The sequence below is a fragment of the Marmota flaviventris genome, chromosome 2, assembly GCF_047511675.1.
Source record: "Marmota flaviventris isolate mMarFla1 chromosome 2, mMarFla1.hap1, whole genome shotgun sequence".
NCBI lineage: Eukaryota > Metazoa > Chordata > Mammalia > Rodentia > Sciuridae > Marmota > Marmota flaviventris.
The window spans coordinates 169,257,785-169,281,902 of record NC_092499.1 but is presented as its reverse complement, the minus strand read 5'-3'; the positions used below and the strand labels follow the sequence as shown (position 1 = coordinate 169,281,902).

At 36.7% G+C, this 24,118-nt stretch overlaps 1 protein-coding gene across 12 annotated transcripts in view; it reads left to right on the top strand.

The window, feature by feature from the left end:
- Plcb4 (phospholipase C beta 4) overlaps positions 1-24,118 on the top strand; it is a 394,666-nt gene that overhangs the window by 21,837 nt on the left and 348,711 nt on the right. For 7 of the 12 annotated variants that reach the window (XM_027955170.3, XM_034636405.2, XM_071608749.1 and 4 more), the window contains exon 2: positions 5,246-5,300. The exons of the other annotated variants lie outside the window; for them this stretch is intronic. The gene's annotated coding sequence lies outside the window, so the exon portion shown is untranslated. The remainder of the gene's footprint in view (positions 1-5,245; positions 5,301-24,118) is intronic. 12 annotated transcript variants of the gene reach the window in all.

Sequence of the window (24,118 nt, the reverse complement as noted above, 5' to 3'; positions counted from 1 at the left end):
AAGTGAGAGAGTGATAGAAAGAGATCAAGTGAGCTTGGGGGGCGGGGAGAGATAGGTAGGTAGGTAGATAGATAGATAGATAGATAGATAGATATGAGTGTGTGTATGTGTGAGAAAAGAGAATGCACATGTTGGAAACCAAGCCTTCAACACCTGGACTTCTGTGGGATATTTAAGATTCAAACTATAGCAAGGGCTACCTGCTTTCTGCGAGATATATTGAAGCCATAGACTGAGGTTTGTTTTCATTATTTCTAGGTCATACAGTACACAGTGGCTTTTTAAAAAACATGCCTTAGGGATGTAGAACCTTTGTAATGCCTTATAGCTGTAAAGAAAAATCACCGATTGGGCATGAAGCTAAAAGGGAACTTTGACCTGAGTGTGCTTTTAAGGCCATACCCATAAGTTTCTTGTGAATGTTCTTTTAGTTACTGTCTTCATGCAGTTTATAAGTAATATTTTAATGAAGACCAAAGTGAGGTAGTAACGTGATACAGCAAAAAAGCAACAGCTGACCTTCCTGGGTTTGAATATCAGGACTGTCTTTTACTAGAAGTGTGACCTTATGTGATCTCCTTTGGTCCCTTTGAATTTGTCCTCGTCTACAGGGGAGACACTAGGGACTGACTGGAGATCTGTGAAGAATAAATGGAATACTGAGTGTAAAGTGCCAAACACATTGCCTCATTTATAATAGCTGCTTCTTAAGTGTAGTTCTCTTCTTTCTGTAGGCATTTAACGATTACATGTGTCATGCTGGTTCAGTTGAACTACTCATGCAGCTCATTATTATATTTCTGGAAATGATGCTCACAGTGTTTTTTTTTTTTTAAAGGATTGCATACTTTTCTTGAAGACTCTTGGAACCAACTAATGTATAGGTTGTTTTGCTCATTCACATTTTTTTTCCAGCATTTTTCAATACCTCTGTGCCAGCTTTGTGAACTCTAGAAGTTTATGTTGTATTAAGACAGATCAACAGATAAGAGAAAAATTATGGTGGTATTTTAAGTTCCACAGAAGTTACATCTCTTAGGACCCGTAGAAGCAGAGTAGCAGCATTTGAATCAGGGTATTTCTTAAACTCTCAAAGGGTGTTTATTTCTGTTGTGGTTTTTGTTTCTTGGTGATGTTTAATTTCTGATGTTATCTAGCTATGACTGTAAATATTTACTTTTCTTTATACTCACACACACAGAGGTTTTTATATATATACAAATTTTGAAGACTATTTTAAATCAGAAGATTCTCCATTTCTTTGGTCACTGGAAAAGGATTGAGGTTTTTGGGGTCATTATTCACTCCTGCATCCTTAGTATGAGAGGGTAGGAATCCACAGTGGGGTGTGGCGTAACCTGGAGGATGATATGACCTGTTGTTCTTGAGGGGTTTCTAGTAGCTGTTCTCCTTGAAACTCCTTGGTCCTTTAGTGTGAGACCTGCTCTTCTGACAGGTGGAAACTGTGGAAGAGGTCAGGGGTGATGATATAATGGTGTTATGAGTTGTATGGAGCGTCACAGTTAAAATAGAAGCCACTTCTGAGAATACAGAAAAGGTTAGGTAAATCATTCCTGATATTTGTTAGAATTTTTTTTTTTTTTTTTTACTGTAAATGATAGAAAACAGCAAACTAAACTCATAGACATTTGTCACACCTAACACGAAATGTGGTTCTGTCATACCTAACATGAAATGTGGGCTTCGAACTTTAAGATTGGGGTGGATATAGCATTTCAGCAATGCCATCAGAGAACCAGATCAATTAATCCTTCCTCCTTCCCTCCCTTCTTCTTTCCTTTCTTCCTTCCTTCCATCCTTCCTCTTACTGCATGGCTTTGGTCCTCATGGTTTTGAGATGGCTCTGAATCTCCAAGGGAAAAGGGAAAGGGACTCATTCATATCAGGAGAACACCCTTTCCCAAAACCCTCTTTCACATCTCATTGGTCAAAACTGTCTCATATGGCTACATCGACTGCAAAGGGGGTCTAGAAAACATCATTTTAGCTTGGTTATTACCTCCCAGAAGATCAAGGTTATGAAGATTAGATAAATAGTCATGATGTCATACCTGGAAATTTTATTTTTGTCACCTCTAGTGGATTTACTCTGAGATTTTATAATTTGGTGAATATTACTTGCTACTTCATTTATTTATTTATTTGACAGATATTTATTAAATGTATAAGGCCTTGTAATACATCACTTCCACCTTTAACTAGATCTTAAACTATGGCTGCATGAATGAAAATTATCCAAGTATGGATGTGAACTAATAGAAGTGTCTCTTAGCTCATGTAGTAAATCTATGGAACTGTGACTTCCAAATTGAAAACAACTGATTTTTGTTTAGCTAACCTCTGCCATGAAACTCGTTTGTAATTATTACCCACACCCTCCCTTCTCTGACCCTGGATCCTTTCATAGATAAGGTTGGAAGCCTGCCTGATAAAGCCAAGTTACTCTGATTTTCCCATAATACTCCCTTTTCCAGCTTTTATATGCTTACCCACATTTCCGTTTCAGAATTTGGCATTGTTTCTTTATTGGAAAGGAGACAGATTACTTTAGGCCAACAAGTCTTTGAAAAAGAAAACAGAAAAACTACAACTAACTCTTTTCTTAATCATCATATCCCATGTGAGGATTCAATGCTAGGTCTTGAGCATGCTCTGTTCAGAGGGAAACCTAGGTTTGTTCTTGTACCTGGTTCATCTTTGAGGCAGGCTTGGCACAGCTGTATGCACAGTCTTTTCCCAAAGCATGATATAAATCCTGCCTTTTATTATGTCCAGGGTCAGGTTTCCCACACTGGTGTCTGGCAAGGTCAGTAAGTCAAATTCTAAGGCCATGAGGATGATTTTACTTGGTGTGTGACTTTCCCCTGCTTGTTGTGAAAGATGAGATCTAGTCTCATGTGACCCCTTCTTGCCTCTTGCAAATTTTAGGCAGAATGAGTGGTGTAGTCCATGGGGTGCCCATCGTTTGGTTATTTCTCAGTTCACTTGTGTAGCATGAGCAAGTTGCAGATATGGTGGCTTTATGTTTGTGATGTCAAAGCTTGCATCGATAAAGGATCTTTTTAATTTTTAAATCGTTTCTGCTCTGATCTCTTGTTTACAAAGATTTCTATTCACGAAATAGATAACATTGATAATACTTATAAATCATCCATTTTTCCACTTATATTAATCAAAGGCGTATAATTAATTATCAGCAATTTCTCACAAATATGAGATAACCAGTGTTTCTATGTTGATATCATTTAATTCAAATCAGAGATGCTCTAAACAATAAAAAAGAAGCTTTATGACAAGTAAACATATGCTTGTTTATTTTGCTTTTGAAATATTGGAATAAAGCTTCAAAACCATTGTTGTAATGTTCATAAAACCATAACAATTAGCTGTTAATTTTTCCTAATGTGATATTTGAATTTTAAATTTTTTGCTTGGAGTACTCCCTAGTTTGTTCCATTTTTTTGAAAGGTGTTTGAAAACAATTGTGGTATTTATGATCTGGGCTTTCTATATTTTCACCCAGAGTCTTTATTGGATGGTCATTTTTAAAACTTTTTATTATGGAAAAATTTAAATATACATAAAAGTGGAGTGAATATTACAATGAAATTTCATGTATCTATTATTAAACAACAACAAATTCATGGCCACTTTTGTTTCACCTATTATTCCTCACTAGTAGCCATCCCATCTGGACGGTTTAGAAGCAAATCCTAGATATCATATTATTTTCTGTTGAGCCATTTTGAACTAGAGGTCTATAAGTGGCCCCAACTCAGTTGTTTCAATACCTTAACATATGATTTAGCTTAGCGGGCTCGCAGTAACCTATATTTCCATGTTGATCATCCATCTATGTTGCCTTTCCTTTGTTAGCAGAGGCTACCTGAAACTGTAATTTCAGAGAATAGAATAGATGAGCTGTTACCCTAACTATGTTATATTATATTGGCATTGAGCCGACCAAAGTAATGTTGACTGGCATCCAAAGTGGTGAAAAGCAGGAGAGCAAAGACCCAGATGCTGGCTTCAGAACAATACAATGTGCAGAATTGGTGTTGTTTTGAAGGACAGAGGTTCTGGACCTACCTATGACCAAGACGTTCAGATGTCCAACTTGTCTGTATGAACTTGGAAATGAGTACAAAATTCATACTCCTTTCAGTCAGATGTTGTGGGAATTTCTTATGTAAAGTTTAAAAAGGATTTTTATTGTTTGAAAAACAGGTTGCAACTGAAGCAAGCATAAGCTCATATAGGAGTCCTTATCTGATTGAATATGGGGGAAGTTCCTCTGGAGTGTGGTCTCCTGGGATTGATGCTCTGGGAGTCATTTCCAGTCCTTTGGAGCTTTTGGGGAGGGTGTCAGAATCTCAGATATTGTATTTGACTCCATACATCATTGCTCCCCTGGGAAATTAAATTGCATATGAAACCTAAGTGTCAGGTTCAGGGTCAGAGTTATAGTATTAGATGACTAACTTATGTTAAACTAAATCATTTACTTCCTAATTTGGATTTGAATGTTTAAAGATAATACATTAAAATAATCTACACCAACAAGTAATTTTGAACAAAAAAGTCATGATAAGTGTTGGTAACAGGAAATTTGTACATAGTTCATTACAAATGTGAAATAAAATCAGATGTGTCCTATTTTGATTTAGTTTCCTTTATGTTTATTTCTTGATCCAGAAGTCTTAAATAAGAAAAATGGAGCCCATAAATATGGCTCACTGGCTTAGATAATAAAAACTTCAGCAGAAGGAGGTAGCAGCTTATAGTTCTCTTACCTTCTGATCTACACAGCAGTACAGTTGCTTTGTCTCATCTTCCCACAGAAAAGTAGAAACAGAGAATTTTATACATTTGCTTCTTCATTTAAATTGAACAAAATGTTTGAACATATGTCACTGGGGTAGATTTGAAGTAAATGCTTTAATTCTAATTTTGGAAGAATTTCCATTTATTTTTTGCCTGTTTTCCATTTGATTTTGTATGTTTATCCATTTGATTTTTAGAAATCAAATCATTAAAGCCAAAGTCTTTAAAGTGTTTCATTTAGATAGGAATGGAGCAATATTTTAAGTCTAATTTAAAGGTTTTCCATTGTTTTAACATTGTAAATGAAGCCACAATGAGATTAGAATAGGTCTTAAAAATGAACCTTTGCTTCCTCTTGTAACTAGTGGATAGTCTTTCTTTTATTTTTTTTTCCCTACAGGAAAAGATGGTTTCTCTGTGATATGGGATCCTGAAATGTGATCTTTCTTGAAAAGGTAGGCAAAAAGCTTTTAAAAATTAACCTATGACTTTAAAGCAAATATATTATCTTGACTAAATTATACCAAGAACATTTAGTTGAGAAGCAATTTATATGCTCTTAACATGTGTCATTATGGATTGAATTAAAAACTCGGGTTTTTAAATTCAGAATTTGAATTTGCCAGGCTTTGAAAAGGCTGTTTAGGACAGTTTTGAGAGAGTAGTGGATACCTACAGTGCTTGGGATATGAAATGAATGAGCACCTTACAGTAGGTGCAATTTTTTATTGGAAAGATTCATTTCATCCCATCTTGATGAAATGTTTCTCTATTCAGTGGGTGACATCTTCCTAGGAAGCCCAGAATTTGGAAGTATAAAATGGTCTTTGGCCAGTAAAAATCATCATCTTTCCTATTTTTTTTCCTATGGGATTTCTTTTGCAGAGCATGGGTTGTACTTTTCTTGTTACTTTATCAAGGTTGTGGGTATGACAAGGTTGTGGGTATACCTGGGTGTATTGTTTTTTTTTGTAATCTGTCTGTAGCATCTCCAAGAGGTTTCTAAATGTCATAGGTTTAGCTCCTATTAGCCTTGCTGTTGCATTTGTTTTTATTGATACTCTGTAGTGTGGATGACATCTGCCAGCTGCCCTGTCTGTAAGGTGCATTTGCAAGTACCCTTGGAGTACCCATGGAGATGGAGAGCCCTAGACACAAGACTTGGGTATGTCCTGTGAGACTCTCACCCCAAATCATAGGACCTCTCAGAGTTTGGGGATTTTCAAAATCATAGTGGCAATGACTGAGCTTGCATCATTATCTTTTAACGTTAGTCTGTAATTTTCTCTTAGGTTATAAGATTTTAGCTGTTAGATCTTTCTGGGAAGAGATGTTGTGATGTGGAATCGTGCCTCCCACATTTATTTATAATAAACATTTGCAATGCTGGTGGGGTCTTTTCTTATTTTTCTCTCCTGTTCACTAAAGTGACCTCTCACCTCCAACTTTGAGTTGCTGGTGCAGGTCAAGGCCATCTAAACCCTGGGCATGGCTCACTTCCCTCTGACAGGTCCAGGTCCTCAAGTAGTTGCTCATATTTTATTTATAAATTGACCCACCCAAATCTAGGTATCAAAAAGTGAAAGACAAACTAGACCATTGGAGATCTAGTGTGCAGAATGCTCATGCACTCCAATCTCTGAATTGGAAAAAGAGGGGTTGAAGCTGAGTTGAAACATTTAGCCTGTATAGAAAAGATAAATTGAAAGACTAGAGTAAACTCAGCATTTGGGTAGAAACACTATAAGAGTATGTTACAAGATTATATTGGTAGAGACACCAAAAGGGAAGATTATCTCTAATTTGCTTCAAAATGGGATTTCAAAAGTCTGCTACATGAAGATCCCTTACAGTGAAATAACTAAAAAATGTTATCAGTAAAGGTTTGCTTTTTTCCTCAAATTATTTCTTCAGATTTTGGTTTCACAGATGACACACAGAGAAGTATGAATTAATCACAAACAGAGAGTAAAATGATGATCAGAAATAAGCTGATAAGCATGATATAAACATTGAGTTCATTTATTTCTCATTTTACCCAAGTCAGCTGCTGTTCCTTCTTGTATCCATTAATACCTAAACTTTTCTACCTTTGGAAGGGATATTAGGATTGGCTTCTGTGCTGGTCTCGACTGTAGGCAGCACTGTGAGTCTAGTAAGTCAGTCCCATTCAGATAGTGGAGAACTAGAGGCCTGTATTTACCATTAGGCAGTTTAACTGCATTCACTATGAGTCCCACTTTAGCTAGATGGGGTGAGGTCACAACTTGCCCCCTTCAGACCCTTAGGAATTCTGACATGAGGTTTAGAAACATAGTTACAGTGTCTTGCTTAGGAATCATCCCTATTTATAGCATTTGACAGACAGACATCTGGACTTCTGGGCCCAGCACTCTCTCTTAATTTCCTTTTAGCCAAGACAGCTAACAATAACCACAGTATATTTTGCTTTTTCCTTACTAGCTTGACTTTCCTTAGTATCAAATTGACCAGTTCTCCAGGAGTTAGATCCATTTCTCAATTCCATGGGTACATTTTCCCTCTGGTAACCCATCACAGCACAACTGTTGATCCATGCTAAGGGGAATCTTATGGCCACCCAGGAATCAAAGGTTCCTCATTCCCTACTCTTTCATTCTTTCTCTTCCCAAACCACATGTTTCAATTTCAGCAAATCCCACTTCAGTGACACCAAATGTGTTTGTCAGGGAAAATAAAGTATAGGTGATTGAGTTACCGGGGGCAATGGAGGAACATTCTTCTAAAACAATTTTATAAACAGTCCAGTTCTTATACACTGGATTGGTTAGATGTAGGCTTCAAACAAGTAGCCATAAGTGGTCATTTAAACTTAACTTGAATTTCCTGGACTGGGAGTGTAGCTTAGTGGTAGAGCACTTGTTTAGCATTTACAAAGTCCTGGGTTCATCTATAGCACTGCAAAAAAAAAAAAAAATCTTGAATTTGGGGGGATCCATCATTGTGGGTAGCTGACTGGGTGAGAATGCTCTGTTCCCCTTTACTTTCCAAACAGAAATGCACACTTTTGTATTTTTCCTAACCTCTACTAGTGGGTGGGAGCACTAATGGGACCTCACGGTTGCTAAACTGGGATGGTGATGTGATGATTCAGAGAGGCAGATGGTGATTTAAAATTCTGTCCCTTGCTGGCACAGGCTCAGTCAGCATGGAGGTGTCAGAGCCAGTGGTGGTGACCTGAGCCAACAGTGTAGTAGATGTCACAGTCAACTGTTAAGAACCAGAGGAAAGGTCTAAGAAAACAGCTCTCCTTGTGTGTGTAAGGAGCCCAGTCTTGCTTTCCTTATTCCCACCCACATGCCCTTCTACATAATTTTAAAGCACATTAAGAGAAACCCCACGTCAGTGATTCCTTAAATCGATTCTTGCACAAGTAAGATAGCCTGATCTTCTTTTATGGGAAGGAATATTTTTTTTAATGAAAAAGTGCATCTAACAGAAGTTCAGACAACCTACTCTGGTTTTGGTAGAGAGTCTTTCTTTTCCTTTGACTGAAGTAGTGTTTACACTTCTGTTTATACTCTCAGAGTATATACTCAGAAAATCTCAGATTGACACTCTCAGAATCTCATCAAAACTGTTGTCTGTGAACAATTGCTGTATTTCCGATTCCTACCAGCTAGGTTGATCTGCCTGTTTTATTTGTTTTCTAGAACAAATAGACTCACACATGGTTTTACGTTGTGTTTTGAGTTCTCATGCATATTGTCTGTTCTTCCTGTGTACTGATTCCTCACTTTGGTGCACACAGCAGCTGTGTGACCGTCTGTGAGGAAGTGCCACAGCTTCCTCCATGGAATGCCACAGGTGGTGTGTCAGGGGATTCTTCTCTTCCCAAGTGTTATTTTGGCATGGGTAGGCTGCCCATCTTTGAGGTGGAATCTCTTATGATTTGTTTCTTCACATTCCATGTTAGTGTTTGGAAGTGGGACCATCACCCCAGGGACAGATTGCCAGCTGTCCCATCATAGATTGTGCTCAGCCTTCTATAGAAATAAGTTATTATTTTGCATAGCTATCCAACTGCAGAGACTGGCAAAGCAGCCTCCAGTTGTATCTAGGTGAGTCACTTGGTTTCTTTGCATCAGTGGGATGTGGGCAGAATAATGTGTGTTAAATCCAGGACAAGGCTTCTAAATACTCCTACTTCCTTTTTTTTCTCAGGTTGGATGCAGTCATAGTCGCTTCCTTGTTTTTTCTCATGCTCACTTCTGCTGGAGGTATATGTATTTGCTTCTCGTTTGGCAAAAAAACAATGCACTCTGAGGCTGTAGTGATGAAGGGAAACAGGACCAAGGGGACTCATCACCTTGTCATCTTCACCAACTTAGAACAACACACTGTCTCTGAATAGAAACTTTTTGTGGGTGTGTGATGTTGGAGGTATAACTTAGGGACTTGCACATGGTAGGCAAGCATCATAACATGGAGCCACACCCCTACTCCCTGAGCAGATGATCTTTAAGGGTCATACGTATAGTCTTTCTCAGTAACAACTCTATACAATGGAAGGTGGAGTACAAATTATATGAGCAAGACAAAGAGACAAACTCTTGCATTCACTTTTCATATATTTTCAGACCTGTTTGTTACAGAAACTGACATTACATGTAGACCCTTTCATTTAGCCATGTTAATTATAACACTTTTTCTTAGTTACTCGATGACATTTTTCCATTTTTTAATTGCCCATGATCTGGAACCTTCTTGCAATGATCGGTAACATGGCTTGCATATTCTCTGCCTCAGTTCTTTTCATCCTAAAATTGCCTCATGTTTTCACCGTGCCTCCTTTTCCTAAAGCATATCTCAGTATATTCCATAATGCATTGTTTTTTTTTCTTTTTTTTTTTTTACCAAACAAGAAGCAAGTTAATCTTGCATTTAGAAATGAACCATTTATTAGTTGACTCTAATCCTTCTGTAGCATACCCTGTGCTTCAGCTCTACTTTGGGCTCCTTTGGTCATATTTTTCTCTCTTTTCCTCTCTTTTTAGACTATTAGATACTGCATAGGAGTTTATAGACCTCACAGTATCTATCAAACACTATTTTATATATATAAATAAATAAATACATATATGTATATATTTATACATACATACTTTTTATGCTGTACTAGATTATTGGAGGGCATCCATATTTTAATATAATATTAACCTTTGCTGATATCTTGGGATACATGTAACAGGTGCTTGAATGAAGATATGAATAGAATTAACAGAATATGTTTAGATTCATCTGGAAAGACATTAGAAGCATTATGGTTGTTGAATAAGGTTGTGGTTCATGCAAACAAATAAGTAAAAATTGATTAATGATTTAGCCACTAATATAAAGCTAGAAAATATTCTTATGAAGAGGTTTCACTTAAAATAACAGCACAATACAACAGTACAAAACATAGCAGTAATTTACCTAGAAATATATAGGAACAAAATAAGGGAAACTATAGAACTTAATTATAGGTGATAAAATAAATTTTAAATCAAGGGAGAGAGATCCCTCATTCTTGAACAGTCAGATTCAGTACAGTAATACAAAGACATCAGTTTTATTCTGATAGTATTTTTACCATCTTGTGGTGGAGAGATCTCTAAGTAGCTTAATACAACTCTTAATCAATGCTGGGTAATTTAACAAAGTGATTTGGAACTTGATTCGAAGAATGAACTTATCAACTTTCCCAGAATTATGGGAAATATTTATCAGGGCCACTGTTATATAAGATAATTATAATTGAATGGTGGTATTTATACAGGTTACATAAATGTAATCTATTTTTAGGCATGCATGTATGCTAATTTAGTATGTAATAAGGTTGATATTTCAGATGGGTGGGAAACAGATGAATTATTCAAAAAAATGTGTCAGGACTCCCATTTTTACCCCAAATACAGATTGCAGAATCACATCGGTTACACATCCACATTTTTACATAATGCCATATTAGTAACTGTTGTATTCTACTACCTTTCCATGGGAGTTCATAACCCACTTGAATCTAATGTATGAAATATGATATGTCAAGAGCTTTGTAATGTTTTGAACAACCAATAAAAAAAAAATGTGTCAGGACACCTGTCTAGTCATCTGGAAAAATAAAACAAGATTTGTACCATGCCACTCATGTAAAAATAACTCTAGGGGTCAAAGTTGTAAGTATAATAATATAAACTATTAATATGAGTGAAAATATACATGCATAGATACTTTTATAATCTTGTGGTATTGGAGGGAAAGCATCTCCAAGGAGAAACCGTGAAGGAAAGGGAAAAGAAATGTGACTACATACAATATTTTAATCTTTATTTTCATTAAAAAAATTTGGTATAGAGGGAAACCATTTCAACCTGTTTGAGAGATACATAGTCTTCTAGGAAAATATTTGTAACCTGTATGATCAAACAAAGATGATCAACTTAGACATTCCAAAGATTCAAAGAGCTTTTAAAATAAACCATTACAATATTATTCATGAGATGAACATCTTAATGGAGTTGTGGGAAAACAAACAGGCAATTCATAAGATAATGAACATGGGGTGAGCCACATATGAGAAGATGGTCAAACCTGAGAGGCAATTTAAAGTGCAAATTAAACCAATAAGGATATGTCCTTGCTTAGTAATTGACACCATATATTTAATAAAAATAAATAAATAAAAGATTCTGCACCTAGTAATTGTTGGTGTGGGTAAGCAAATAATAGCATTTTTTTTTTCTAACTGTGGTGAAGGGTCACTTATCCTGGTCTAATTTTGGTGTATATGTTTTTAAAAATATTGTAAAAGTAGACCAGAAAAAGAAAAGGAGAAATATACACAATTATATATATATATATATATATATATATATATATATATATATATATATAAATGTATTTATATGTATATGTACATTCACAAACATATAAAATGTTTATCAGATATTAAAATTACCCTGACATATTGCCATAAATATTTCTCAGTGTTATCTTAATTTCTGCACCTTTCTTATTATGGACCAGTAATGAACAATTTGCAATCTGCTTTATTCTGTGGAGCACTCTTTGAGTAGCACTGCTCTATGTGCTCATAGGAGCAGACGTTGGTACAGAATTTCTGAAGGGAAGATCGGCAGTCTATAAAATTTTAAATGTGCAAACACTTATTTTTCTAGGAACTTACTGTAGGATTATATTCAGGTATTTGTAGAGATTTCTTTATAGCACTTTTGAAGATAGTGAAAAAGATGGAACTCAAATTTATCTTATGGTAAGGTAATGATTATGTAGTTTTGTATGTTAGAGTCAGTCTGTGGAGTATTATGTAGTCACTACAAATAGTAAATGCATATTTTAAAATTATATACAATTTCAAAGATACACAAAAGTAGAAATAGGGTAAAGAATCCTTGCACAAAATTAGACCAACTTCAACTATTATCCACTCATGGCCAATTTTGTCCCTGTGCCATTGTGTGTTTATTTGTGTGGAAAATATGATCAGGATCTTTTGTAAGTAGAAGAAGAACAAGTTATAGAGGAGCATTTATTTACTCATCCAATAATTGTGGACTGTCCTCCAGCCTCTTTGTTTTAGTAACTGAGCTTCAGAAGTGAAAAAAAAAAAAATCAGCTTGATGTGACGTTCTAGTTTGGATGAGAGAACACTAAAACAGTCAAAATTATAGTATGTATTTACTGATAATTATTTCAGAGAAAAAAGGGACTGGGGGACTAGGGCATGTTATAGTTTTAGAAAGGATGGACAGGGAAGGCTTCTATGAGAAGGTGGCCTTTGATTCAGGTTCTGAGTGGCTAAGGTCATCTGGGTGAGACCACCCAGGCTCTCGGGGGTCAGGAAAGGCAAATGCGAATACCCCAAGCAGAAGTAAAGCATGAAGAAGAATAAGGAAGCTCGTGTGACTGCATCAAGCCAGGGGTAGAGCCTTGGGAGATGGGGCAGAAGTGGGGGTCAGATAATAGCGGGCCTTGTGGACCTCTGCGAAGACTTGAGCTCCTAATCTGAGTGAAGTGGGGAACCACTGCAGTAGTTAAGCCCAATAGTATATGATGTTGCTTATAATCGAGAAGACTCACTGGCTGCTAAGTTCAGAGTAGATGCTAAGGGGCCAAGTCTAGATGTAAGAGAGTTAGATGGGAGGTTGTCATGACGGCCAGAGAAGCCATGGTGCTGTGGATTTCTACACAACTGTGAGGGCTGAAAGTGATTTGAAGGGGTTGGAGATTCAGTCTGTTTTGTAGATAGAACCCATAGGATTTACCGTGAATTCCAGGTAAGGTATGAGAAGGGTGGGGAGAGGGAGTCCAGTGTTTAGGGAGTTGCTGTTTATTAAAACATGGAGGATTGCATTACAACAGGTTTGGATGGGAAAGCTCAGGAGTTGGTTTTGGATCTCTAAGATTTAAGACTCTCATTAAATGTCTGAGTAACAAGAGATGTAACTGGTAGTTGATTGGATCTGAGTCTGGAATTCAGAGAGAGGTCTGAGCTGAAGATAGGCCAATGTTGGAGTATGAGTTTGGGTGGGTTCAGTAGGAAAGTGATCAGGGGGAGGAAAGAGGGTCAGGGAGAAATACTGGGGAATGATATTGGCCAAATTATATTGTTTTACTGTGTGTATGTAAAAATCCGTAACAACATATCCCACCATTATGTAAAACTATAATACACCCATAAAATATGGACAAAAAAATAAAACTAGGGGGAAAAAAGTGTGAATGCAGATAGGAAGCTAAGGGGACTGATCACTACTTTCAAGACACTTCCTCTTAGAGGCAAGGAGATTGGGAAGAACCAATAAGGGATGAGAGGATAGGAGAGACCTAAAGAATCAGGAAGAAAACCAAGGGTGAATAGTGTCTTGAAGCCAGTTGACAGTGTTTCAAGGAGGGAGGAGTAATGAGGGGGCTGTCAAAGAGGGTGAGACTTGACTGAACTGAGGGCTGGTTTAAAAGTTGGACCAACACGACACGTCAACTTGAATTTCTTGTTGTGTGAGCTGGGAAGCATGGAGCTGATGGTGATGTTGATGATGATGATGGAACTAATTACTGTTATTTTAAGAAATCCAGAAGAACAGCATCTTCTTATTTTCTTGTCAGGAATAACAAATACATAACCTACCATTAAAATTGGATATAACAGCCAAAAACAAAAGAAAGAAAACCCAAAAATTAATGAAAGGAATTCCCCCTCCCCCATATCCTATGAGATAGTTTAATTTAATTATCAAGCTGGTTGGTGCTGATGCAGCTGCCTGAACTTGGAACCTTTGTGGGGCAAAAGCCCATTGAGAAACTAAAGTCTTTTGCAGAATGGAGACAGAAGAGGAGAGGGAGAGGGAGAGAAAGATAGGGAGTAGAGAAGGGCGGGGAGGAAGAGGGAGGTGAGGAGGAGGAGGGAGGAGGGAGGAGAAAAAAGAAAATAAAGGGTTGCTTGAAGTAGCTGTTTAGGAAAAGCCAGGTGTCCGATAAATTTTATTGAGTCCGGAAATGTAAGAAGCCAAAAACAAAAACAAAACAAAGATGGTTGTTTGGAACAGTAGCTTTGTCCTGAACAGACTAGGAAATGTGTATGTTCTTAGTAGATAAATTATTTCCCTGATACTTAAAACAAAACAAAAGAAAAAAACCAAAAAAAAAAAAAAAATACAAACCTCATCCCCTTCAGAGCAAAGTTTGAGATCATGTTTGAAGGTCTAAATCCATAAATGTTGATAAAATCTTGGTATTGTAAGAGTGCAGGTATGCTAGAATTTCTTCATTGCTGGTAGACAATTCATGTGGGGTCAGGGTGGTCTTAATGCACACATTTAGAAAATAAAATGACTTGTTTTATAGCTTCTTGATTTAAAAAACTGTACCCCACCCCCCAACATCCTCACAATACCCATATTCTAGTGTTTATCAAATTAGGAAGGCTGGGCTCAGATAGAATAACAGGAGGGTTTTTTTCCTGGCATCAATCAAGAGTTATTTGGAAAACAGGCAGAACAAGTTGAAGTGCGCGCCTCATACAGTGAAGGGAAAGATTCGGGTGCCAGGCACAGATGGAGTAAGTTCATTCTCACATAAATATTATCTCTTTGTTCCTGCCAAGGCTGAGATGCAGTCATTGTCTTAATTAACTCAGGGAGTTTTCAGTTATGGATCCAAAATCTTAGTCTTCTGGAAATTGTCATCTGGCTTTGTGTTCTCCCTAAGTACCAGTGTGACCTTGAATGGATGAACCACTTAACCAATTTAGGCCTTCTTATTGGGAATGACGGGTGCAGAGGGCAGGTTTAACTCTTTGGTGTGGGCCTTATGTTCTCTGAATCTGGTATTCAAGTTTGTGGAAAAATTTCAACAGAGACCGTGACTAGGTTTTCTATGATTAATACATAGACATTTTACTGAATAGCATCCAACTTTTGTAGCATTTTAATTCTTTTTTAAAATTTTTTTAAATTGTACTCTGACACAATGCCTTTATTTATTTATTTATTTTTATGTGGTGCTGAGGATCGAACCCAGCGCTTTGCACATGCTAGGCAAGCACTCCACCGCTGAGCCACAGCCCCAACCCAGCATTTTAATTCTTAAGACATTTTGGAACTCTGCAGAGCAAAGAATGCACTGGTCAAGGCTAAAATATAGCCTTTCAATTATCTTGTTGAAGTTGTAGTGTTCTGAAGGAAAACACATGCAATAAAAATACATTTGAAATATGCAAAAATATACTTTTGTTTGGAAAAAAAAGCACTGGCACTAATTAGCATTTATTTCAACAAAGCTGAAAAAATTTAAAACATAAAATTCAAACATATTTTAAATGATATAGATGGTACAGTCTCAGATTCATGGAAATGTCTCAAAAGCTATAATTTCTCCTCTGTTTATGCTATCTTTCATGAGGAAAATAAAGAGACTAAACATTGTTTGGATTATCTCTACACATTTTAAATTTCTCCCAAAGGCTGCCATGTAATGGTTGGCATCTGAGAGAATAAAGTGGAAATTAGTGAGGCTGAGTTTGTCCTTCATCTTTTGCCAGAGCTGGCCTCCTTGCCTCCTTTTCTTGCACAGAACACGAGAAATCTGAGAACAGTATTTAACTAGAGTACAATTTTTATTTTTATAGCTTGTTTTTCATAGCTGGTCTACAGATTGCCAGGTCTTTCTACTTTTCTTCAACTTAATGAGTTGGCATTCAAACGACCAAATGTACTTTTCAACAATGAATGGTTTGAAATAAAGTTGCACAGTGTGACATTTTTGTGATCCTAAAACATTACAGCTGCCCGCCCCCCAACTCCCAAATGGTGAAAGTAATATGTGTTCCTTACAGAAAATTTGGAAAAATTAATGTAATCTGAAATCTATAACTCATAGATTGCCACTTTTGATGTCCGACTGTGTTTCTGTCTGGTCTTTCACCAATCCCTGTGTCTACCTGTGTTCATTAAGCAAGGACTCAAGTTAGGATGCTAATAGGTGTTTGGGGAGGAAAAAGGCAATCAAGCAAGCTGTACACGTCCGCAGAGTGCCAGATTGATTGATGTTAGTCTTAGCTTTGTCAAAGACATCTTCCTAAGGGCCCAACCTCCTCAAAGTGCTGTGTAACTCCCCTCTACCTGTGAAGGTGTTTGGGCCCAGCAGGGGAAGGACTGGGTACAGAACCTCTTTGGCCATGCCCCTGTGAACATTATGCAGGGGTGTTCTGTTAGAGGGCAATGTGGGTTTCATTAGTTTTTTGTGTGTTTGTTTTACATAATTGAGATCCCCTGCATTTTTTAACCTCTTTTATCTGCCTAATATATTATGAATATTTTCCACTTTCAAACACAATTTTCAAAAACATTGCTTTCCCTCATTGTTATTTTTGAAAATATTCCACTTATAAAAGTTCCACTTAAAAGCCAGGGCATACCCCAGGTGACAGATCATTTCAGCTCTTGGGGGGTCATCATGAAAAGGTTCTAAAGGTATAAAATGTTCATACCCATTTGATTTCCATCTCCCACCCACCCTTCAGCAAACCTTTAATTTTGGACAGCTGCTGTCCTTTCAAAGATTGTGGATTCATAGTTCCCAAAGCAACTGCTAACTTATTTGGGAAGTCCTGATAAAAATAGATTTTTAAAATGTAAATGGGTAATTTTCTTTTATTGGTGGGCAATTCATTTGAGAATATTTTATGTGAGAATAGTCTGTTTAGGTCAGGCATAGTATCACAATGCCTGTAATCCCAGCAACTCAGGAGGTTGAGGCTTGAGTAGTGCACGTTCAAGGCCAGCCTCAGCAATTTATCAAGGCCTTAGCAACTTAGGGAGACTGTCTCAAAAAGAAAACAAAAGGGGTCATTGAGGATGTGGCTCAGTGGTATAGCACCTCTGGGTTCAAGCCCCAGAACCATTAAAACAAAACAAAATGAAAAACACAAAAATCTGGTCTGTTTGAGAAGAATAGTGTACCTCACTAATTCTCATGGAAATTAGGGATTTTCTCCTATTAAGAATGAATTCCCAGCCTGGGGTTGTGGCTCAGTGGTAGAGTGCTTGCCACACATGTGAGGCACTGGGTTCGATACTCAGCACTACGTAAAATAAATAAATAAAATAAAGTTATTGTGTCCATCTACATCTAAAAATATTTAAAAAAGAATTTCCTTAATTTAGAATGGTATATTGCCTTCTCAAAGTGTTTTTCCACCATAAACTAGATAAAAATGTGTATTTTATGTTTCTTGAATCTGTCAGTAAAAAGTATTATACCACCTTTTCTTCAATATTTTAAATATTTTAAAATATTTTTCTACAATTAAAGGTGAACACATATTTCCCTTGCATTTAGACTGAATTAAAAGTAGGTCTTGCTGGGCATGGTGGCGCATGCCTGCAATCCCAGGGTCTCTGGGGGCTGAGACAGGAGGAGAGAGAGTTCAAAGCCAGCCTCAGCAACAGCGAGGTGCCAAGTGACTCAGTGAGACCCTGTCTCTAAATAAAATACAAAATAGGGCTGGAGGTGTGGCTTAGTGATTGAGTGCCTTGAGTTCAATCCCTAGTACCCACCTTCCCCACGCCCCCCAAAAATGTAGATCCTTGTTTTGGATGTTCTTTGTACCTATTTGTTATTTCTATTATCACACACACACACACACACACACACACACACAAACACACACACACAATCCTCCCACTTGAACATCTCACAATTGTGACGCATTTTATTTTTTCCTTGAAAGTATTAAGAATCTGAGAAAGATGTCCTTTTTAAATGTGTTTGTCTTTTTGAACAAGAGTCTAGATAAGTTTGGGAGACTTGTTGAAATAAACACCTTATGCTTTAAGGTTTTTTCAGCCTGATTGTTAACTCTCACTTCTCCAGGGAGAGGCAATACACCTTTTAAATATTACAAAACACTTTACAGAGTTCTTTCCTTCGTAAACAACGTAGCTGGGCCAAGCCTGGAGCACATTCGTAGACTGTTCCCCAATAAAATTTCTGAGCAAGTGTATTGCTTTAAAGATGAGCTCAAAAGCATAATGTGTACTTTTGGCCTGGGGATTCCTTATAGAGAGTATGCAGATTTCCCCAGGGAAAAATGAATTCGCATGCAAAAGCTCTCACTATAATTATAACAATTTCCTTCTCCTTTTTTTCTTTTTTAAATTCAGCTTCTCAATGTGTTAAGTAGTCTTTTTTTTTCTTCCTTTTTTACCAAGGCAGTCCTTGCTGAAGGATTTGACTGCTGAAATACCTCATGCCAAGCACCCTAAAGCAGTGACAATGAGACATTATAAGATCAGAATTGCAGTGGGTAGAGGGGGCAGGGAAAGTGGTCTGTGTGCCATGATATCAATTCATGCAAGCATGCAAGGTGCCGTCCGACAGCTTGTACTTAGAAGAAAAAAATTAATGGGCTCATTAAAGGAAAAGCAAAGTTTGGTAAGCAAGTTTTCCTTTTTTCTGAGGGCTGTGCTTACATGGTTTAAATTGTAATAAAAATTAAAATGCTTGAAATGTTTCAGAGTCGGAACTCTCTGCTGTTTTAGCTCTTGGGCACCTCCCGGAATGCTTCCTCAGATAGCAACACAAAACACTGGCAGCCCCCCAAGAGAACATTCTTTGAGTACCTCACTGGCAATGGTGAAAGGGAACTTATGTTCTGATTGTGCAAAGTGCAGACACACATATTCTAAGTGTACATTCTAAGGTCACTTGTTGTTTCCATGTCAAATGTTAACATTTTAGAATTTTTTTCCCCAGCTATCATAGGAACATAAAACAAACAAACAAACAACAACAACAAAACCCCGAAGTGAGCTTTTTATCTTGGTCAGAAAATTCAGAGCATTGATGCATGGGAGAAAAATCACATATTATTAGAGATACTTTAATTACTTTTATGGATTATTGGCTAATTATCAGAATTGTTAAAATGCTCAGTTTTGTTTTTAATAATACAAATTGCTAAGTAATCTAATACATCAAATTGCCAAAATAATACGGAACACAATTAAACTTCCATCTGATTCTGGACAGTTTTCAGTGTCTCCAGGTCATGATCAGTACTGCATTAATGTGGCATTCTCATCCTTTGGTGTCCCTTTTAACAGAATGCCAAACACAGTGTGTCAGGCATTGTGCTGTGTGCATCAGGCTTGAAAGGGAGGTGTCTGAGTCAAGTTCACAATGAAGCTTTTGCCCAAGATGTGATGTATAATTCAGGGGGACTTACTCCCAAGGAGGCACAGATTTCTGTGGAGATAATTTGGGATTGATGGAGGACCCTGTGCTAGGCACAGAGAAGAGAGGAAGATAATGATGACATTTTCCACAGGACAGTGGCCTGATTTGTGTAGTGTTTGAAGGAGAAGTCAGGTAGAGGCTTACAAATGAATATTTAGTAAGTCAGAAGGGGTAATGATTGCCTGCATTAAGACGAAGTGCTAAATACTGACCTTGAATCATATCCCAATCCCCAGCCTCCCCCCTTTCTCCTTCTGTTTGCTGTTCAATAAGGAAATGAGTGAAGATTCTAATGCAGGATTAACCAGAGGACGAAGAATACTGAGTTCTGTTTGTGCATCCACGGGAGGAGCCACTGAGAGCCGTGGACAGTTGTCATCACTCCCCCGACACCTGTTTCTGAGCTGTGTTCTGGAACCATTTCATGGTACCCCAAAGAGAAGGAACACAGCTTCCTAACCTGCCCGAGTACTGACATTTCTTCCTGTCCAGGCATGCCACTGTAAAGGGACACATCTCAGTCTGGTGGCCTTGGCCAATCTTGTGTTCAGGGGTCTGGGCAAAGTTCTGTTGCCTGGAAGTGTACGGTGACAACAGACTTTGGTGGCTTGTGTTTGGCTGGGATTCCACCTTGATGCCTGTGAATGTCCCAGGATAATGGGCGACAATGTCCCCTCCCTGACTGTCCTGCCGAGGTATTAGTTCTTCAGCTAGCATCCTTGTGGATCTTGTTTTACTTGAGCAAAGGCAAAAGGTTTTATTTTATATGCTTTTCCCCTTCAGTAACTTCCTTAATTTAAGAAGTGACTCTATTCTGAGGGTTAGTTCTTATACCAAAAAACAGCTAGTCTATAGACTATTTAGAAATGTCCGTACATCTTATTTTCTTCATTCTGTAAATCCTCAAACAATATATCTCAACCAAAAGAGTCCTGATGGTTCTCATAGAAATTCAGGTGAGGTGTGAAGACATTTTTTATTCAGGTAAATGAGATGTTATGTTCTTACTTTAGAATAAAAATGCCTCCACACTATAGTGCTCCGTGAATAACAGGATATATTAAAAACTTCATATAGTATAATTGAAATTTAAATTCATTGTCATGAATGTGAACTTATTCCTTTAACTGGAATTATTGACAGGTTTGACTTTCCATCCTGCTGAATACTTGTTGACAACAAACTGCTATTTAGTATAAATAAGTTTATTCTAAATTACATATTTTAAGTATCATTGTGAGCTCTGAATTTGGACTTTTTTCAGATGTTCTTTATCAAATATTTAACATCACTTTTAATGTAATAGGAGTTTTTTAAAAAAATAATTTTATTTTTTTATTTTAGTTTTACATGACAGTAGAATGTATTTTGGTAAATTATATATACATAGAGTAAAACTTCTTCTACTTAGGATCCCACTCTTGTGGTTGTATGTGATGTGGAGTTACCCTGGTCATGTATTCAAATACAAGGCTAGGAAAGCTATATCTGATTAATTCTACTGTCTTTCCTATTTCCCTCCCCTATCCCCTTCCTTTCTCTTTGTCTGATCCAACTGATTTCTATTGTTCCCCTCCCCAACCTCCCTTGTTTGGGGTTAGCATCCACAAATCAGAGAGAACATTCGGGCTTTGGTTTTTGGGGATTGACTTATTTCACTTAGCATGATAGTTTCCAGTTCCATCCATTTACCAGTAAATGACATGATTTGATTATTTTTTTATGGCTGAGTAATAGTCTATTGTGTATATATACACCACATTTTCTTTATTCATTCATCCATTGAAGGACACCTAGATTGTTTCCATAGCTTGACTTTTGTGAGTTGAGTTGCTTTAAGCATTGATGTGGCTGCATCGCTGTAGTATGCTGTTTTAAAATTCTTTGGGTATAGAACGAGGAGTTGGATAAGTGGGTTAAATGGTGGTTCCATTCGAAGTTTTCTAAGGAATCTCCATACTGCCTTCCATAGTGGTTGCACCAATTTGTAGTCCCACCAACAATTTATGAGAGTACCTTTTTCCCCACACCCTTGCCAACATTTATTGTTACTTGTATTCTTTATAATTGCCATTCTGACTGCATGAGATGGAATCTCAGTGTAGTTTTTATTGACATTTCTGTAATTGCTAACAATGTTGGAACATTTTTTTTCATTTATTTCTGACCATTCATATTTCTTCTGTAAAGTGTTTGTTCAGTTCCTTTGCCCATTTATTGATTGGGGTATTTATTTTTCTGGTGTTAGTTTTTTGAGTTCTTTGTATATCCTGGAAATCAATGCCTTATCTGAGGTACTTGTGCTAAAGATTTTTTCCCATTCTGCTCTGTTCACATACTTGATTGTTTCCTTTGCTGTGAAGAAGCTTTTCAGTTTGAATCCATCCCATTTATTGATTCTTGATTTCACTTTTACTTTAGGAGTCTTATTGAGGAAGTCAGTTCCTAAGCTGACACGTTGGAGAGTTGGGCCTGCTTTTTCTTCTAGTAAGGCAGGGTCTCTGGTCTAATGCTTACGTTCTTGAATCACTGAGAGTTGAGTTTTGTGTAGGATGAGAGACTGGGGTTCAATTTCATTCTATTACTTATGGGATTTCCAGTTTTCCCAGCACCATTTATTGAAGACACTACCTTTTCTCCAATGTATGTTAATGGCACCTCTCTCTAGGATGAGATAACTGTATTTATGTGGGTGTGTCTCTGTGTTTTCTATTCTGTTCCATTGGTCTTCATGTCTGTTTTGGTACCAGTACCATGCTGTTTTTATTACTATAGCTCTGTAGTATAATTTAAGGGTTTGGTACTGTGATGTATCCTGCTTCATTTTTTGTGCTAAGGATTGCTTTGGCTATTCTGGGCCTCTTATTTTTCCAAATGAATTTATGATTGCTTTTACTATTTCTGTGAAGAACATCATTGGAATCTTAATAGGAATTACATTAAGTCTGTATAGAGCTTTTGGTAGTATGGCCATTTCGATAATGTTAATGCTGCCTATCCAGGAACATGGGAGATCTTTCCATTTTCTGAGGTCTTCAATTTCTTTCTTTAGTGTTCTGTAGTTTTCATTATAGAGGTCTTTCATATCTTTTGTTACATTGACTGAGCTTTTCTGTGTTGTTAGGCTTCTGATGGCATCTTCAGTTTCATTGCTTGAAATTGATTTGTTTAAATTTTCTATGTCCCTTTCATTTAATTTGGGTAGATCATATATCTCTAGAAATTTGTTGATGTCTTCATGATTTCCAATTTTATTAGAGTATAGATTTTCAAAGTAGCTACTGTTTATTGCCTGTATTTCCGTGGTGTCCATGGTGATAGTTCCTTTTTCATCACAAATTTCAGTAATTTGAGTTTTCTCTTTCTTTTTCTTTGTTAGCTTGGCAAAGAGTTTAATCAATTTTGTTTATTTTTTTAAAAAAAACAATTTTTTGTTTTGTTTATGTTTTTGAAATTTTTTTGTTTCAATTTCATTAGTTTTGGCTCTGATTTTTGTTTTTTCCTGTCTTCTACTGCTTTTGGTGCTGGTTTGTTCTTTTGCTAGGGATTTGAGATGTAAAGTTAGGTTATTTATTTGGTGCTTTTCTGTTCTTTTAATGAATGAGCTCAATGCAAATAATTTTCATCTTAGAACTGCCTTCATAGTGTCCCAGAGCTTTTGATGTGTAGTTTTGCTATTCTCATGTACCTCTAAGTATTTTTTTTAAATTTCATTCCTGATTTCTTCAGTTACCCACTGGTCATTCAATAATGTATTATTTAGTCTCCAGGAGTTAAAGTAGCTTCTATTTTTAAAATTTTATCTTTAATTTCTAATTTCATTCCATTAGGTTCCGGTAGAATGCAAGGTATTATCTCTATTTCTTTTTTTATTTTTGTATTTGCTAAGAGTTGCTTTGTGGACCAAGATGTGGTCTATTTTAGAAAAGGATCCATGTGCTGCTGAGAACAAGGTGTATATTCATTTGTTGATGGATGGAATGATCTATATACGTCTGTTAAGTCTAAATTATTAATTGTGTAATAGGAGTTTTTAAGAGGAAAAATAGTCATCCATAATTTTATTACTCCAAATAATAGCCACATAATTTTATGTATTTCCAATGGTCATACAAACCATACATATTTATAGCTAACAATTTGAATCTATACACAATTTGCTATCATTCTTCACTCGTGTTTATTAAATCAGCATTTCTGATGTTGTCTCCCAGCTGTATATGTATCCATATTTGAACATATGACTTTAAATCTTTTATGAATGAAAGTTTAAAGTTGTGGATATATTAGTGCTTAATTCAGTTCCCCTCACTCCAGTCTTTTTCTCTTTCCTCAAAAGGAACTCCTCAGACTTCAATTCCTTGTTTCTCTTCATGGTTTTATATTTTTGCCTCATGTGTGTGTCTATTATACACGTGTATATGTTTGAAATGTGTAAATGCATATATATGTATACACAGTGTGTATATACACACAATATTGTTGTTTATTCTAA